The sequence below is a fragment of the Pinus tabuliformis genome, chromosome 4_1, assembly GCF_031772625.1.
Source record: "Pinus tabuliformis cultivar Carrire ecotype Pingquan chromosome 4_1, CPIR1, whole genome shotgun sequence".
Lineage (NCBI taxonomy): Eukaryota > Viridiplantae > Streptophyta > Pinopsida > Pinales > Pinaceae > Pinus > Pinus tabuliformis.
This window is the reverse complement of record NC_142303.1, coordinates 649,074,077-649,093,335: the sequence shown is the minus strand read 5'-3', so window position 1 is coordinate 649,093,335 and position 19,259 is coordinate 649,074,077.

Below are 19,259 nucleotides of genomic sequence, written 5' to 3'. Positions count from 1 at the left end.
GCCCTCTGAGGCGCTGTGCAATGTCTGGGACCCTCTATGTCACTTCAACTGCTCTCTGCGTGGATGATGCAGTCCCTTTGGCCTCTGCGCTGCCTCTGTTGGGCTCTACGTGGTTTGCTTTGGCTGTTGCTTCTCGCTCTCTGCCTCTGCGTTGGTCTCTTGGCATTGTCTCTGCCTCTCTGTCTAGTACTTATTGCCCCTCGCTGCTGATCACTGATTCGACTTTGCTTAGCAACCCCGCTCTAGCAAATCGAATGACTGATCACTCTGGTGTGTTCTCCAATTGACCCTCAAGCCTCTTCTTATACTTTTCCTGTTGGTCCTTCAACGATCGAGATTACATCTCTAATCAACGACTAAGATTAGATTTGGCTTGATCCATGGCTTTTGGAACCTTCTAACCCAATTTTATATTAATACCCATTAATATTTTATTTTTCCTAAGTTTAGACTTAAGAACTCCATTAAAAATATTAATTATTTTAACATCTCCCAAACCGGGTACAATCTGTCCAAACCATTTCTGGGTCTTGGAGATCTCATGTGCTTTAGCCTATCCACCAATTTTCATGGCTAGATCACATCTGATGCTACCCCAAATCAACACTCCCTCTTAGTGAGGATTGTGCTCTAGTAATACTCCACACTGAGCATCACTTTGATTATACGGCACCAGTACCTGTGCTGATACTAGGCATCCCCGCCCAACATCCTCTACACTGCTGCATCCTGTACTGCTGCCCATGGCCTTGCCACTGCCACTGTTGCATCCGTACGACAACTCCCTCTGCATCCGTGCTGCTGTTGGTCCATCCTCCCAACATTGCATCTGCACTGCATCCCCTCTCATCATGCTGCATTGTGCTACTGCATACTGCCACTGCACTGCAGCTCAGTTACTGAGAAGTAATTAATTTATCCACCCAACTTCTGACATTCTTGTCAGGCTAGAAACACTCCTGATGCTGAAGCTCCCTCTGCCGCTAACGAGTGCTCCCTCTACTAACCTCTGAGCGCTGCAACAACTCCCTGCATCTTGCACCGTTGCACAACTCTCTGTGCCATCCTGCACTGGTGCAACACTCTCCGTGCCTCTCGCACTGTTGCAGCCTGCTAACCTCTCGCTGCCCGGGGACTCCTGCACTGTAGCACTCTCTGCCGCTTCATTCACATCCATTTCTACTGACATCCGCCAATCCTGCTGCTCTCTCTTCGGGGCTCCCGTAGCAAGGTATAATCCAAGAGGTTGGTTACCTCAAGGATCCTGCCCCTCATCGCCTGTAGTCTTCTTGACTACAGCTCGATGTCTCCCCACCTCTTCTCTAGAGGTACATGAGCACTCATGGCACAATCGTCATCCTCCTCGACTTCCTTCTCCGCCTTCGTTGGTGGTTCCTTAGAATCAAACACCTCTACCTTGTTCTTCTTCCTTGGATATTGGTTCGCATAATGACCCAGTTCCCCATAGGGGAAGCACTTGACCTTGGAGAGGTCCTTCTTCTTCCTCTTCTCCTGCTTTCCCGCAGATGCCAAAGTTGCGTCCTCTTCCTCTTCTTTCTTGATCCAGACTCCTTTGTTGCTACTTCCTGCCTTCTCAACCGCGTGATCTCCTCTTGACGAAGAGCCGTCTACAATTCTTCCCAATCTGGAAGATCCGCCCTGCCAAGTATGCTATGGACAAATGTCTCCCACTCCTTGGTGATTGCATTAAGTGCGGTCCTTGCCGTCATCTCCTCATCCAGCGTGGCCCCTATGGAAGTCAGTTGGCCCCGGATCTCCTTTAACCGACCGAGGAAGTGATCTATCTGCTCCCCCTTCTGCATCTGGTATGACCGCAGTTGATTCTCAAGTAACATCTTCCTCTGCACGGAAGTATGTTGGTACAACGTCTTCAAGGTGTCCCACATTTCCTTTGTCGTCTCCTTCTCAGCAATATGCTGACCACATGATCCTTGACCCCATCAAGGATGATGCATTTTGCCTTGGCCATTGCCTCCTCGTACTTCTCATTAGCTGCGGGTCAATCGGGATAGCCATTGTTCTCAAGGCAAAGCCCTTGATGCGATGTCTATTTGGAATGGACAAGATCCTGGCCTTCCAGACCACAAAGTTGGATGCCGCGTCCAGCCTGTCTTGATCCCTCAGTCCATTCACGACCATCTCTCTGCTCTTCTGTCGACTCCTCTGAGTCACTTTACTTCCCTTCGGAAGTTCTCTCTTCGACTCTTGCTGAGTCTCTCTACTTCCCGCCTGGAAGTTCTCTTGCTAGACTCCCTCTGAGTCCTGATTTCCCTCCTGGAAATCCTTCTGCCAATCGTCAAGTCGCCCCTCTCCGATCGTCTGTGCACCCGCAACACTGATCCGGATTCCTTGGCTAGAAATCCGCCTCAGTAGCAACTCCCTCTACCTTGGTTTTGCCCTGTTAGGTACTATTTTTCCCACAGTACCCCACCAGCTTCGCTCCTGCAAACTGCCCACAGCTTCCTATGCCCCAGCAACTGAAGGACTGAGCCTCTAAGCTCTTCGCAATCCCGACACTGGAAAAACAGCTTCCTTAGCGAATTGCGTCAACCCTCCTGGTCTCTTCCTGAGCCTCTTTCTGCCCTCCTCAGTGTCTGCACTGGCCTCTCTCTGGCTCGGACTGATGACGCAATTCCTCTGCATCAACCCTTCTTTTGTCGCTTCTACAAGGATCAACTTTTTGTCACTCGGGACAGCTGGATTTGCTGCAAATGCTCTACTTAGCTGATGCCTTCAGCTCTCCTGTGATCTGCAATCACGCTCTGATACCATGTTGAAATTTCTAAGTCTATCCATTAGAAATTTAATCTATATTCTTCTGGTTTATTTCTTCTACTTGTTAAATTCGAACAAGTTATTTAAAACATATAAATAACGAAATAAACACAATACAGTCTCAACATCTACAGATCATCAGTTGAAAGAAAACAAACACACAAGTGACACCGTTATTTTTGGACAAATGTCCCCGGAAAAACCTAATGTGGGAAAACCGATGCAACTATTCTGAGGGTTTATTATTATGCAGTATTTCCTTGAGTACAACTGGGTGCCAAACTGGCTTACCCGACAGAGAAAAAATAAATGGCAACAATACCTCCCTATCCGGAAACAGGTATTCAGAAAGCCTATCTCACGAAACCCTCTCCAGTGACTTTGAAGCTCTGCGCTGGCCCTTCTGGCCTGTGCGTTAGCCCCAAACCCCTCCTTTTTTTTGACACTGTTATTTTTGTACAAATGTCCCTGGAAAAACCCAATGCGGGAAAACCAGTGCAACTATTCAGAGGGTTATATTATTATGCAATCTTTCTGAGTACAACTCGGTGCCTAACCGGCTCACCCGACAGATAAAAATACACGGCAACAATACCTCTATATTTGGAGACAGGTATTTAGAAAACCTGTTGCATGAAACCGTCTCCAGCACAACTGGCTTAGTGCTGGCCCTTCTGGCCTCTGCGTCAGCCCCCTACTGACCTGCGTTAGCCCTCTGAGGCACTGCGCAGCCTTTGGGACCCTCTGTGTCACTCCAACAACCTCTGCATGGATGACGCAGTCCCTCTAGCCTCTGCGCTGTCTCTGCTGGGATCTGCGTAGCTTGGACTGGCTGCTGCTCTCGCTTTCTTCGCTTCTGCGTAGCTTGGACTGGCTGCTGCTCTCGCTTTCTTCGCTTCTGCGTTGGTCTCTCAGTACTGTCTATTCCTCTCTGCCTCATACTCACTGCCCCTCGCTGCTGATCACTGATTCAACTTTGCTTAGTAACTCGGCTCTAGCAAAATGAATGGCTGATCACTCTGGTGTGTTCTCTAACTGACCCTCAAGTCTCTTCTTATACTTTTCTTGTTGGTCCTTCAATGACCAAGATTACATCTCTAATCAACGGCTAAGATTAAATTTGGCTTGATCCATGACTTTTGAAAACTTCTAACCTAATTTTATATTAATACCCATTAATATTTTATTTTTCCTAAGTTTAGACTTAGGAACTCCATTAAAAATATTAATTATTTTAATATCTCCCAAACCGGGTACAATCTGTCCAAACCATTTCTAGGTCTTGGAGATCTCATGTGCTTTAGCTTTTCCACCAATTTTCATGGCTAGAGCATATCCGATGCTACCCCAAATCAACAAAATTGTGACATTCCCACATAGCAAGGTTGCTAAGTGAAATATCAATTTTGACCAATTTTGCTAGTTTTGGGATAGCAACTTAGGCAAAGTGGGTGGGGCCCCACTTGCAATTTTGAGGTGAAAGAAGGCTCCAACATAGGCAGAAGAGGAAAATCGATTTGATAGTGGATGGTGGAGGCCACCCCAAAGAGGGATATGCTCCCCTTGGCTAGTACACTTTCTTGGAGGGAAGAGATAGAGGGAAATCAATGGATGGGACCCACATGGGGAAATTGGAGACCCAACGAATAAAATAGGAGGAGCACTCATCATTTGGGCATGTTTTGATCATTTGACATTCCCCTTCGACTAGCACGCTTGAGCTGAAAGCCAAGTCTGCATGTGCTTGTTAGTTTTTGTAGCATCAAATGTGTTCTAGCCTTGAAATTTTGTGTAGAAACTAGAATACATGAGATCTCAAAAAAGCCAAAAATCGTTTCTAGAAATTCCGCCTAGAAATGACTTAATTAGATTATTAGCCAATTTTTAAATATTTCCGAAGTCTAAACTTAGGGAATATGGTTAATTAATCATTATTAGTTGCGTCATCCTCCCTCAACCTCTTGGAGCAATTCGCTCTTCCTTTCGGCACTTGTTTCGACAATTGGAAACGAAATTGTGATATTCCCACTTAGCAAGGTTGCTTAGTGAAATATCAATTTTGACCAATTTTGCTAATTTTTGGATAGCAACTTAGGCAAAGTGGGTTGAGGGGCCCCACTTGCAATTTTGAGGTGAAAGAAGGCTCCAACATAGGAAGAAGGGGAAAATTGATTTGATAGTGGATGGTGGGGGCCACCCTAAAGAGGAATACGCTCCCCTTGGCTAGTACAATTTCTTGGAGGGAAGAGATAGAGGGAAATCGATGGATGGGACCCACATGGGGTAATTGGAGACCCAACGAATAAAATAGGAGGAGCACTCATCATTTGGGCATGTTTTGATCATTTGACATTCACCTTCGACTAGCACGCTTGAGCTAAGAGCCAAGTTTGCATGTGCTTGTTAGTGTTTGTAGCATCAGATGTGTTCTAACCTTGAAATTTTGTGGAGAGGCTAGAATAGACGAGATCTCCAAAACGCAGAAATTGTTTCTAGAAATTTCGCCTAGAAATGACTTAATTAGATTATTAACTAGTTTTAAATATTTCCTAAGTCTAAACTTAGGGAATATGGTTAATTAATCATTAATAATTAAGTCAAGACGAGAATCATCTAGAAACTCACATGGATATATCCATAGATGATCCTAGCCATTTATTAAGTTTTAATCTTCGCTGTTGGTGCTCCAAAAGAGTATTATAAGAGGACGTCGTTGTGGTGATTGAGAAACATTTGTGAGGTTCGATTTCTATGCAAATTGATTTCCAGAGTAATAGCAGTTAGATTCCAGAGAGAGATCGAAGCAATGTGAGAGGGGTAGGGATAATGAGTTTGTATGAAATATTTCTTGATCCGGAGAGGCACCAACAAGAGGGCCGACTTATCCCAGAGAGGCAGCGCAGAGGCTTTGCGTAGTAGCTTCAGCAAGGTAGATCGATTTGCTGGTGAGAAAAATCGTTCTCAGTTCCAGAAGGCTGGAGAGACGATTTCCTCAATAGCTGGTGGCATAACGACTTCATTAGAGGCTGGTTGGAGGCTTGGCATCCATCAGTCTACGCAGTACAACGCAGAGGCTAATGCAGAGGGTTAGAGGGCCGAGTTTTTTGAAGGCAAGTCATATCAGAGATTGCCTATGGGAGAAGGGAAATTCCCTTAAGTATTTTGCCCAGATTTTATTGCTGTGTATTGCCAGTTTCAGGTATCCAGGTTGTACTCAAATTTTATCAATTTTGCATGTTAGACACACATGGGCAGCAAAGGAATTTGAATGATAAAACATGAGCATATATTTTTATTAACAATTGATATACATTTATAGTACATATTGTGACCATTGGGTTCCACATCCCAAGGTCTCTTGGACTCCTTTTGTCTATTCGGCTTCCACACTAACCCATTGAGGATTAGGTGTCCAACATTCCCCCCCTTAATCCGAAGGGTTATGTATGAGTCCAAGAAGAGAGCTGTAATACAAAATGTGCAAAAATGCATGGTAGCACTAGGCTGAATGTGCTCTCTGAAATGCTGGTATAAAAGGCGGTGGTTTAAGGATGACCACCAACACTGGAATGCTTAGTGCAATTCCCGGAACTCTTCCAAAACTAGCAAGAAGCTGAAGTCTTTTACTAGAGGAAGTGCTCCTATTGTTTTGAAGAGGGAAACCTTCAACCATGAAAGGGAGGCCTCACCCTGCATAAAAGGGAGAACTTCAACCTGAAAAGGGAAGTTTCAACCTGTGATGGTTTAAGGATGACCAATAACTCTGGAATGCTTAATGCAATTCCTGGAACTCTTCCAGAACTGGCGAGAAGATCAAGTCTTCTGCTAGAGGAAGTGTTCTCAATTTTGTTCCTGGAATTCTTCCAAAACTGGCAAGAAGCTGAAGTCTTCTGCTAGAGGAAGTGTCCCAGATTACCAACTGAAGGCATGCTCAAGGTTATCTTTGTTTCTGGCTACAACTCTGAATCTGGTATGGCAGGTTGTGGCTCAGGTTCGCTTGATGTGGCTTTGAAGCTTGTAGATGACCATCATTTCCCCCCCTGTCAGATACAAGGTGAGATGATGGAGAAAACTCAACTGCAATACTGTTCAATACTTTGGAACAAGCTCTGACATGTGATTGGAATATCTTCTTGGCTGTTGATGCCCATTTCCAAGAAGAAATCCATCCAAGATGAATCTTTGTTCTTGCAGGATGTTTGTTTTTGAAGCATCTGTTTGAAGAATGACTAGTTTTATGACAGTGCTTACATGGATGAAGATCAAAACATTGATCTTTCAGATGGCCAACTCGATCACAATGTTGGCATTTCACAATCTCTTATTGTTGCTGTGGAAGAGGAGCAGAATCTGGAACAGTGGGAGGTGAGCTGTCAATGAATCCAGCACTCTGAAACTGAATGGGCTTTGAGTAGTATGGAATATGAAAGGACAAGTCCTTCTCATATCTGAGACCAGTTCTGTGCTTGTTGTGGACAAGCTGTTCCCAAGGTCTGATGATAGGCTTGGGAAGTGCAGACTAAGTTTCTGCATCTGCATGTACAACTTCTGCGTTATTGGGTACTGAACCAACTGTAACATTATTGACTTGCTTCCGATGGGTTGCAGTGTCAATGCTCTGAACAGAAACATGTTCAGAATGACTCCTCTGTTTTAATTCTTCTTGTTGTCGCTGAGATTCGAGTTGCAAAAAATCAATTTTCTCTTGTGCATTTTTTAGATAGACCTGAATGTCTGTGAGAGAAACTTTGCTGACTTTTAATGTATCATGATTAGTAGACAATATGAGAGTTTTGAGTAACTCTAATACTTCACTGATTCTGGCCATTTTTTCTTCAATGTCAGATTTACACCTTAAAAACTGATCACAACTACTACTCAATGCAGAAAAGTAATACCCACTCACAATACATAGCAATATCATTTATAAATGTCAGCAAATGATCAGTGTGCAACCAGCAAGCACCAATTACAATCCATTACATAAAAAATAAGAGTTTACTCATGACCAACATTATGTTCTGACAATACAACCAACAAAACTTTTCTCCATAAAAGATTACAATCAGCCCACCAAACTTTTTATGCAGCAGTCAAATCAAGGAATCAATGCACTATAATGAGTTTTAAATACAATGCCACACTGGGGCAGCAACAACTGCAAACTTGCTTGGATCTTTCAAATACTCCTTCACTTTCAAAGCAGAAATGATGGCTATCAAAACTTCAACAACTATAGCACCATGTCTTGCCACTTCTTCAAAGAAAACAATCTACCCTCATATATCACACAAAATTTATGGAGAGCTAACAATGCATATGCCAGAATGCAATATATAAAGAGTTAATGATACCTCCAGTTTTCCAATAAGAATGATGAACACAACAGTGACCCACTTGTGGGAGCTACGCACCAATGAAAGGATTATTCCACATGTTCATGCATGTATGAACGCACAGAGACGAACCGACCAGCTCGTTGCTTTAACACAACTTCTCTTGTGCGAGTCTCTCTGCTCTCCACGCCACTACGAAGCTGTTCTGCGGTGCTTCTAATTCTCTAGATTTTCACATCTATAGCTATGATCAAAACTCCAACATCATCCACGGTCTTCCACATTTAGCAATATATATATATATATATGTATATATATATATATATATATGATATTTCTCGGAATGCCCCCCACAGAAATATCAGATGCTGCCTGGCTAATGGTATTTTACTACCGCCCAGCAAATGATGGCAATGATTTACACATTCAGAAATGAGGTGCCATTTTTTTTTGTAAGAAGGCTCCTTAAAATACGATTCATGTATAAACAAATGGGAGGCAAAAGGCATAAAATGGAACATAACCAATGCTTTGCATGCAGCAAGCTTGCCTGTATGAAAATTTCAAACAAAATTTTACAATCTTTATGTCTAAATTAACATATCCAAAACCCGAATATAAAGCATTAAGAATTGCATTGAATAATATAGGTATTCTATTGGAATTTTATTTCACACTATCCTTGCAACAATACTCAAGCAGTGACATGAATTGTGCAAGTCGAAACTCCTCATTCCCCTGTAATGCTTCAGATTCCACCCGTGCTATTTGTCTTTCTAGGGCATCGTAATACTTTCCATACTCGTGCAATGAAACGGCCGCATGGCTAGACCACAAATCCCTCCATACGAAGTGCACAATGGAATGGCATAGTGAATGTGCAGGAACTGGTATTGAAGATCCTCCAGGGATCGATGACCAACAGGGTATACGAATGCCACTGGAGTCAGGAAGATGGCCACTGCCCAAAGTAAGTGCTTGTCAGAATCTACAACAATAGCGCCAATTTGCTATTCGAAAGAGAAAATGAAATCATAACGTTTGAGCGCATGTCTTAGCTGGGTCATGGGCCATGGCTGCTGGGTCGATTCCCAAATGGTCGTCTGGAGGAGTTTCTTGATGCTCAGACGCTTTCAGCAAAAGATTTACGTGATCCGGACATATCTCAAAAGATTGCTATCAAATTGAATGAATTCCATCATTTAGACATTCCTGGATCATCTCATCCACGACTATGGGAGCGCTTGTGGGATTCACAGATTATGGACAATACCAGTCCCACATGATAGATAGGCTAGTGACACCACTGTGGTTGAAGACCAAGCAACAAGTTGAATGCCTTAGGGACACCACAGATCCATTATTCACGAGAGCTGAAGCGTTTCAAGCATTAAACACAGATCCATTAATCGTGCCAATCATGCAAAGTTTTTCCAGCCCAGTGGGCATTTTTGCTATCAGCTCAAAGCTCGAGAGAGCCAGAACTGCATCCATGTATCAATGTGCAATCCTGCGACACATTTATATACAGATTCGTTGTTGATAGACCTGGGACATATTTCTATCATGGCCACTATGGTCTCTAGCGTTCGGTTGGTTTGTATGACTCTTTGATAGTCGACTCTGCAAAAATAGAGCCCTTCATCTATGACAGAGAGCAACAGTGTATAGGAGCAATTGATACCCGCGTGGAGAGAGCAGCAACATATGGAGAATTCAACCGAGTTTATGAAACAATGTTTATGGCCTCCATGGCTCAAGCATTACCCAGATTATCTTGCAGAGGGCCCAGAGAGCGCAAAAAGGACAATTATGCACAGCCCAGGGAGCGCAGAGGGTGCAATCAAGGAGTTACAACTAATTTTAAGAATGCTAAAAATAGGGCTGGAGAAATGACAGAGGTTGCAGCTAAATTCTAGCTGAGAAAATATTTATGAAATGCAGAAGTCATGGCAGAAATAATCTGCATTGAAAGGCCATAAAACAAATGGCTCAAATTAATTATGCAGGGCAGGAATACGCCTGCTCTGATACCATGTTAGACACACATGAGCAACAAAGGAATCTGAATGATAAAACATGAGAATATATTTTTATTAACAACTGATATACATTTATAGTACATATTGTGACCGTTGGGTTCCACATCCCAAGGTCTCTTAGACTCCTTTTGTCTATTCGGCTTCCACACTAACCCATTGAGGATTAGGTGTCCAACACTGCATAATATTAAAACCCTCACTATTGCACCGGTTTTCCCAAGTTGTTGTTGTTGTTGTTTTTTTTGTTTTTATGTTTTTTTTTTCCCGGGAACTTTTGTCCAAAAAAAATTGTGTTATTTTTATGTGTGCTAGCATTTCTTCCAGCATTTTATTTTTCCGCAGTTTTATTTATGAGGGTTGCAGTGTGATTTATTCGGTATTTGCCATAGCAAACAACAAATAAACTGTTAAATAAAATTAACAACTAGGAGAATAATTTCCAGTTGCTGCAATAGGGTTCCAGTTTGGAATTTTCACATGGTATCAGAGTGTAGTTGATCAGCTTGAGAGCTCAAAGGCGAAGAGAGAAGGGATTTTGCTGCTCATTGTTGGCAGCAGGCCGAAATTTCCAAGGACAGTGCAATCATTCTGCCAGGAGGACGAGTTACTTGTGGAGGTTCGATTTTTCTGAATCGGGCAGAAAAATTCGATCGTCCTAGATCGAGTGATTCTAGAGGCAGAGGGAGCAGCTCAGATTTTTCGTTGAGCATATCTCTAGCTGGACGCAGTGGTGTTTGCAACAGTTTGCTAGAGCAGAGCCAGCGTCAGGTGGAAGGAAGAAGAGCACACACAGAGGGAGAATTTTCCTCAGGGAACTTCTAGTCTCAAGAAGTTTGATTTTTCCTTGCAGATCTTCTCACTCCAGAAGGGAGTGCGAATAGCAGAGTAGCAGAAAGAAAGAGGAATTTTTCAACAGTTCATTGAGATGGCCACTGCTAGGCTTCATGATCACGACAGGTTGGATGGCGCTTCCAACTACGTCATCTGGAAGGCAAGGATGTCATTCCTTCTATATGAATATGGCTTGAAAGCCTATATTGATGCGGTGGTAGCAGTTCCCATGGATGTAGATCAGCTGAAAGAGTATAAGAAGGAGATGACATGGGCAAAACGGTTGATCCTAAATGGAGTTTGGGATCACGTTGTTTCACATATAGTTGGCAAAGATACGACCAAGCAGATGTGGGATGCTCTCGCCACGTTGTATCAGGGTACTTTCGAGAAACGGAAGATGTACCTTGAGGAGAAGTTGAGGCTCATCTAGATGCAGAAAGGGGAAGGCATAGACCCCTTCCTTACCAGGATTCAGGAGGTCCGAGACTAGTTGTCAGTTGTTGGGGCAGCGCCTCAACCCACAGAGTTAGCGTGATTGGCACTTAACAGTGTCTCCGAGGATCGGCAGGTCTTTGTCCAAAGCATATTGGGCAGAGACAAGTTACCAGACTGGGACAGGATGTGGTATGACTTGCAACAGGAGGAATTGAGGTGAGCTCTTCTAAAGAGCTCCATCAATGGTAGCAGCAACGGATCGAAGCAGGTGAAGGAGGAAGAGAATGTGGCCCTCACATCAAAGGGTCCCCGTCAGGGACAAGAGGAACAGAGGTAGAAGAAGAAGGACTTGTCAAAGGTCAAGTGCTTCAAGTGTGGTGAGCTCGGTCACTAGAGTACCTAGTGTCCTCTCAGGAAGAAGGACAAGGAGGAGAAGCAAGACCAGAAGGCAGCTTCAACAGAGATTGACAGATTTTCCTCCAAGTTGGAGGAAGACTTCGCCATGTTTGCAGATATACCTCCAGGCATGAGGTGGGGAGATTTGGTACTGTAGTCACAGAGAACTACAAAGATTGGGCAAGGCCATTGAGGAGTCCACCTCATGGATCAATACCTTGCTACGGGGGCCCACAATATTCAGTAGCAAGATGGATTAGTGACAGTTGATGCAGTCAGATGCCAGAGTGACAGTTGTAGAGACTAGTAGCTGTTAGATGCCGGGGAGCGTAGTGCAGAGTTGGAAGTAGTGTTGTTGGCACAGTGCAGAGTCAACAACAATGAAGATTCCTCAGTGACAGTGCAGATACTAGCAGTAGTCAAAGACTTGGGTGATAGATGTATTATACTGATCACAGTTGATTCAGTGTTTTGGATGCTTTTTAGTTGCAGATGTTGCAATTGCAGCAACAAGAGATGAGAGGAAGTTGCAATGCAGATGTAGTGTTGGCAGCATTATAGCAGGGTCAACAACAACACAGATGCAAAGTATATTAGAGTTGTGCAGTGGTTGGTGGGCAGTATGGCCACACATCAGCGTGTGACAGAAGATGATGCAGAGACAGGGTGCTGCTACAGGGTGTGCAGTAGCACTAGAACGCATTCCTCGCTAAGAGGGAGTGTTAGTTTTTGTAGCATCAGATGTGTTCTAGCCTTGAAATTTTGTGGAGAGCCTAGAATGCACGAGATCTCCAAAATCCATAAATCGTTTATGAAAACTTTGCCTAGAAATGACTTAATTAGATTATTAATCAACTTTTAAATATTTCCTAAGTCTAAACTTAGGGAATATGGTTAATTAATCAGTCTTAATTAAGTCAAGGTGAGAATCATCTAGAAACTCACACGGATTGATCAAGAGATGGTCCTAGCCATTGATTAAGTTTTAATATTGGTCGTTGGTGCTCCAACATAAGATTATAAGAGGAGGTTGATGTGGTGGTGGAGAAGACACTTGTGGGGTTCCTTTTTCTGAGCAGATCGATTTCCAGAGTAGCAGTAGTCAGTTGCCAAAGAGAGATAGAGATTGAAGCAGTGCGGGAGGGGCAAGGACAGTGAGTTCGGAGGAAAGATTTCCAGATCTAGAGAGGCAACAACAAGAGGGTTGAGTTATCCTAGAGAGGCAGCGTAGAGGCTCTGCGTAGTAGCTTCAACAAGGCAGATTGATTTGCTGGTGAGAAAAATTGTTCTCAGTTCCATATGCTGGGCAGAGGTTCCAAAAGGCCAGAGAGATGATTTCCTCAATAGCTGGCAGCATAACGACTTCATCAGAGGATGGTTGGAGGCTTGACGTCCAACAATCTACGCAGTAGAATGCAGAGGCTGACGCAGAATATTAGAGGGTCAGCTTTTCTGAAGGCAAGTCTTGCCAGAGATTGCCTATGGGAGAAAGGAAATTCCCTTAAGTATTTTGCCCAAATTTTCTTGCTATGGATTGCTAGTTTTAGGCATCTAGGTTGTACTCAGATTTTCTCACTGCTGCATAATAATCGAACCCTCACTGCTGCACTGGTTTTCCCAAGTTGGGTTTTTCCGGGGACTTATGTCCAAAAACAATTGTATTATTTTTATGTGTGTGCGTTAGCATTTCTTCCAACGTTTTATTCTTCCGCAGTTTTATTTGTGAAGGTTGTAGTGTGATTTATTCGGTATTTTCCGTGGCAAACAAAAAATAAATTGTTAAATAAAATTAACAATTAGGAGAATAATTTCTAGTTGCTGCAATAGGGTTCTAGTTTGGAATTTTCACAGTGCTGTTAAGCACACGAGATTTTCAAGCGAGAATCTCACGCTACCTTAGGTGGACTTCAAGTGCCAACCCAAGGAGGTGATCTACACTACGTTTTGGGAGATGTATGAGAGTTTGATAAGCATTTCGTGGAGTTTCTTCAGCAGTTTTGGCACAGGAAGGGAAATAAGCTCCACTTAGAGGAGTTGTCTTTGGAGCTGGAGATTCATTGAGCTTTCCAGGGTTAATTGGGACTACAATTTGTTGAAAGATTGGAGTGGTAGGAGAGCACGAACTTGTGGGGAATTGTTGGGCACAAAGTGCCATCAATAGGGATTGCGTAGGCCCGTGCAAAGCTAATTTCTTTCCACATGTGGGAGCTAGGATGAAGCCTTTTCGGGGGCTGGTGCGAGCTGATGCTTGAGAGGGATCCCTGGAGGGAATTTTGTTGGTCTTAGCAGTCATTTTGGAGCCCAAAAACAGTGACGTTTCCTAGAGAGTCTATTTGGCCAGCAATTAAGAGGAGCGTAGAAATTGGGGCAAATTTCGAAGGTCTGTGTTTGGCCAAACCCTTTTTGGGTTTTGGTGGGTTATTTGTGGGGAGACCGAGGTTAATTTCCTAGAATTTTCTGAGCAATAGGGGAGGTCCAAATCAACCATTTCCTACAGCCAGCGGTGCAGTTTCTAAGGGAGCAGCATAGAGAAATTGTGGGGGTCACTTCCTAGCAGTGGAGCAGTTGATTTCATCACCTCGGCCTTGTTAGCTTGCCAAGGGCAAGCCCAAGTGCATACATTCCGAGCTTCTATTGTATCCCATCTTTTTATAATAAAATAGCTCAGTACTGCACAATTTTTGGTGCATTTCCTAGTGTTTAATAGGTGTGAAAATCTGATCTGTGTTTTTATTATGTATGATTTGTTTATTGCTGTAGATTTCCCTTAGGGATATTACATTGGTACCAATGCTCATAGTCTTGGCTCAGCCTGTGGGAGCAACTATTAGTCTATAACACTAGAGGATAAGCAGAACGTCACTTACAGGACGCAAAGGTATAGAAGCAGAGAGAGGCAACTACAAATTTCTCCTGATCCAGTAATGGTTGAACCAGAGGTTCAAAGGCCAAACATGGGGGATAACGAGGGAGATAAGATGAGTAAAGAATAGGAGTTCGCTCAACATATTTTGAAGGCCATTAAGGATTTATCTAGGGGCATTGATGAACTGAGGCGACAAAACTGCAACAACAACAAGGGCAATGGTATTCAGGGAGAAACTCACTTGGTTGAAGGCTCAGGGACTTCACACCACCATGCAGCAAATCTACCTCTTGTTTCTAGCACACCACCCAGGTCAACCATCCCCACATTTCTAGCATCAGAAGTTGGAGGGCTGCAAGGGTAGGAGGAGATGCCCACGGGGGACTATTTGTGGAGTATTAGTCCCATGGGCCTGATTTCAGAGAGGCCATCACTTTCAAGGACTTCTGTTAGCTTAAGGGCAACAATAGGAGCAGGGGATAGAGTGGAGGAGGCTACACACATGGCACTGATCTACAACACACAATGGGGAGGTTATTTATGCCAACTTTTGATGGCTCGCTTTAGAGCTCAGCTAGGGCATGGGTTGAGAAATTGGATGTCTACTCAACCAGATGACAGAGGTAGAGGCAATCAAAATTGCCACGTTGCACTTAGAGGGGGAAGCTCATGATTGGTGGTTCCATGGGTTGTCCACTATGGGACATGAGGGAGTTATGGCCTATGAGGATTTCACCCAGAGGGTACAAGAACGTTTTGAGAGGAGATATCTGGAGGAGCACTTTGGAGAGTTGACACGGCTCAAGCAAACTGGGAGTGTTGAGGCCTATATCTCTGAGTTTATGAGATTGTCGGTGATGGTGCCAAACTTATCCGAGGCCAGGAGGGTCTTTATGTTTTTGGAGGGGCTAGCAGAGCCATTGAGGGGCTTGGTGAGGTCCAACAAGCCCACCACATTGCAGGACATCATTGGTAGAGCCCGGGACTTGCAAGATGCCTTGCCTAGGACTAAGACACAGATACCCCCTAGAGCCGTGTTTCAACAGAGGCGGGGATACACTAGGGCCCTACCATAGAGAGACACCCAGGGGTGTGGATAGTTGGAAGATGAGGCTCGGAGGGACCTCCGTCGAAGGAATTTGTGCTTTACTTGCCAAGGGTTGTGGGCACCGGGGCATCGATGAACCAAGGGCAAGGCCCACTTCATAGAAGTTTTTTCTGACAGTGAGCCGTAGGATGATGTGGAGCTGGAGGTAGATGTTGGAGATGATGGTCCGCCTATGGCAGGAGGAGGAGGTTGGGGCCTATTGGTTTCTGGTAGCATCGAATGTGCTCTAAGTCTCAAAATTTGCAAGGAGGCTTAGACACATGCATTCTCCAATACTCAGAAATCGTTTTGGGAAATTCCACCCGCAGGGCGCTGTATTAAAATAATTAATTATTTTTAATGGGACCCCAAGTCTAACTTAGGAAACTAAAATAAATAATGGGTATTAATCTAAACTGTGGGTGAAACTTCTAGAAGAAGGTGGAGATTAAGTCAATATGATCCTAGCCATTGATTAGAATCTAATCTGCGCTGTTGATTGATCAACGTGAAGATTATAAGAGGATGCTTGATGGGCACTTGGAGAACACACTAGAGGGAGATACTCAGTTACCCGAGTAAGATCGATTTTCTCACTGGTCGAAGTTCGGCAAGAGAAAATCGAATCAGAGGGAGAGTTGCAGGTGAGAAAGGAAGAGAGGGCATCAACATCTTTCGAGAGTGCAAGGCAGCAAGACGCAGAGCAGGAATAGGGTGACACAGAAAGAGGTAGCGCAGAGGCAGATTGACGCAGAGCTTGCGTGGGCAGCTAGACGCTGGGCCAATGTGAGAAGTTTGATGTAGAGGGACGCAGAAGGATTCTGGGGAAGAGGAGTACTTCACCTGGATCATAAATTTGTCAGGAAGCGTCTATAAAATTTCTCACTCCTATTTTGCTGGTTGTAATTTGTACATGAGAATTTGCTGAAGAATAATAAAACCCTCATCCACTGCATTGATTTTCCCACATTGGGTTTTTTCGGGGACGATTGTCCAAAAATAACTGTGTCATTGTGATTGTATTTGTGCTAGTATTTTTCTTTACATTTACTTTCTGCAATATTTTAATTGTGAAGGCTGCAGTAGAATATATTTCGATATTTACTGTAAGAACACTGTGAATAACTTATTTTTGAGATAATAAGTAGAAGAAATAATATTAATCACCGTAGTAGGATTTCTATTTGGAAATTTTCACATGGTATCAGAGCTAAGGGAAAGTAGAAGGAAGAAGCCAGAAGACCCAGCATTGAAGGAAGAAAGGAATTCGAAATTCTTGTAGGGGCAGTAATTTGAATCTCCAAGGGGCTTGCGCAGTTCAAAGCCAAGAGGATTAGATTTCGTGGGAAAACTCTCTTTGAGTGAGTCGACAGAGAGGCAAGTCTTTCCAATCGAAATTTGTTAGTGGAAGAAGGAACAGTGCAATAGAAGATTTAGCGAGAGGGGTTGTCTTAGGTAGGACGCAATTTTTCTCGCAGCAGTTGCTGGGACAGGTTAGCATCATAAATTGGCACAATATGGATACTCAAAGTATCTCAGAGTTATCTACCAGATTAGATGAAGAATTCGCATGCTTAGGATATTCAGCGTCAACAGATGTTTGGTACATTGATAGCGGGGCTTCAGCCCATATGACTGGAGTACGAGAACATTTCTCGAGCTATCAAGAAGAACAAATGGACTTCCAAATCACTATGGGCAACATAATGAAATGTACTCCAGTAGGGGGAGGCACCATCGCATTTCAGGCAGAAACAGGGACCAGCGTTTGAGCCACCAATGTTTTGCATGTTCTAAGATTAGGAATGAACTTGATTTCGGTGTCCCAGTTACAGGACAAGGGATATGATGTATACTTCATGGGAAAGAAAGTATACTTCAAGCATCCAAGCTGGAAGAAGAAAAGGCAATTGGGATTCGAAGAAACCAGTTGTATAGATTGCAGCTTGAGTCTCCAATGGCACTGATAGGTAGGAACTATAATGGTGAGAAGGAGCGAAATGAATTATGGCACCGGCAAATGGGGCATTTACACCATGGAGCACTGAGGATGCTCAAAGAGATTGTTACATGAGTACCAATCCTTAGTAGTGAACATGATGGCTTATGCAGAGGATGCGTACTAGGGAAGTACGCTAAAGTATCTTTTTCCAGAAGTAACAATAGAGCAGAATGTGTATTAGGATTGATAGGCTCAGATAAAAGTGGTCCTATGTCCACAAGAGCTCTTAGCGGCGGCGAATACTTCGTCACCTTTATCGATGATCACTCTAGAAAAACCTGGATCTATTTCTTAAAGACCAAGGATGAGGTATTTGATCGTTTTCAAGAATTTAAAGCTCTTGTTGAGAATATGACAGGGAAAAAGATAAAGGTATTGCGTTCAGATAATGGTGGAGAATATACAGAGAAAGACTTCACAGATTTCTGTGCAAAGGAGGGCATGAAAAGAGAGTGGACAACTCCATATAATCCAGAGCAGAATGGAAAAATAGAACTATTGTTGGGGCAGCCAAAGCTATGTTGTATGATCAGGATCTACCTAGGTATCTATGGGCAGAAGCTTGCAACACAACAGTGTATATCCAGAATAGAACTCCTCATAGAGCATTGGGGAAGAAAACACCCGAAGGGGTCTTCACAGGGAAGAAGCCAGAAGTCAGTCATCTCAGGATATTCAAAAGCATGGCTTATTGTCACATTCCAGACGAGAAGCACAGTAAACTGGATCAGACTGCAGAAAAAGGGTATCTCGTAGGATACAATGAGACCTCAAAGGCATACAAAATCTACATTCCTAGCAGCAAGAAGATTGTAGTGAGACGGGATGCAAAGTTCATGGAGGACAGAGCTTTCAGGAAATCTCGTGAGATGCCTGCAGAAGATCAGTCAGGAGATGTTCCATTAGTCCAAGAGCAACAGGGGCAGCAAGGAGGATAGGTAGGAGGACAGACACTTGGATCGAGTACAGTGACCAGTACTAGTATCTCCTTTAGAAGGAGTAAATGCAGGTAGTTCTCAGCAGATGGAACGATGTGATCAAGAGGAGGAGTTGGTTGAGCCTCCCACCACTATTGGTAGAAGTACGGGAGACACTGAGGGACGTAGAGGAGTTTGTTGGAGCTCCTAGAACCAAGAAAAGGCAGCGTAGACAACCTGACAAATACCAAGCATTGGTAGCTCAGGTTGAAGAACCCTCTAGCTTTCAGGAAGTTGTTCAACACCAAGTATGGGTGGATGCCATGGTAGAAGAATACAACTCTATCATGACGAATGATGTCTGGGAAGTAGTACCTAGACCAGAAGATAGATCAATTGTAGGATCATGATGGATCTACAAGATCAAGTATGCTGCAGATGGCAGTATAGAGAAGTACAAGGCAAGGTTCATGGCAAAGGGGTATACTCAGAAACAAGGAATAGACTATGAAAAGACCTTCGCCCAGTGGCTCGATACACCTCTATCA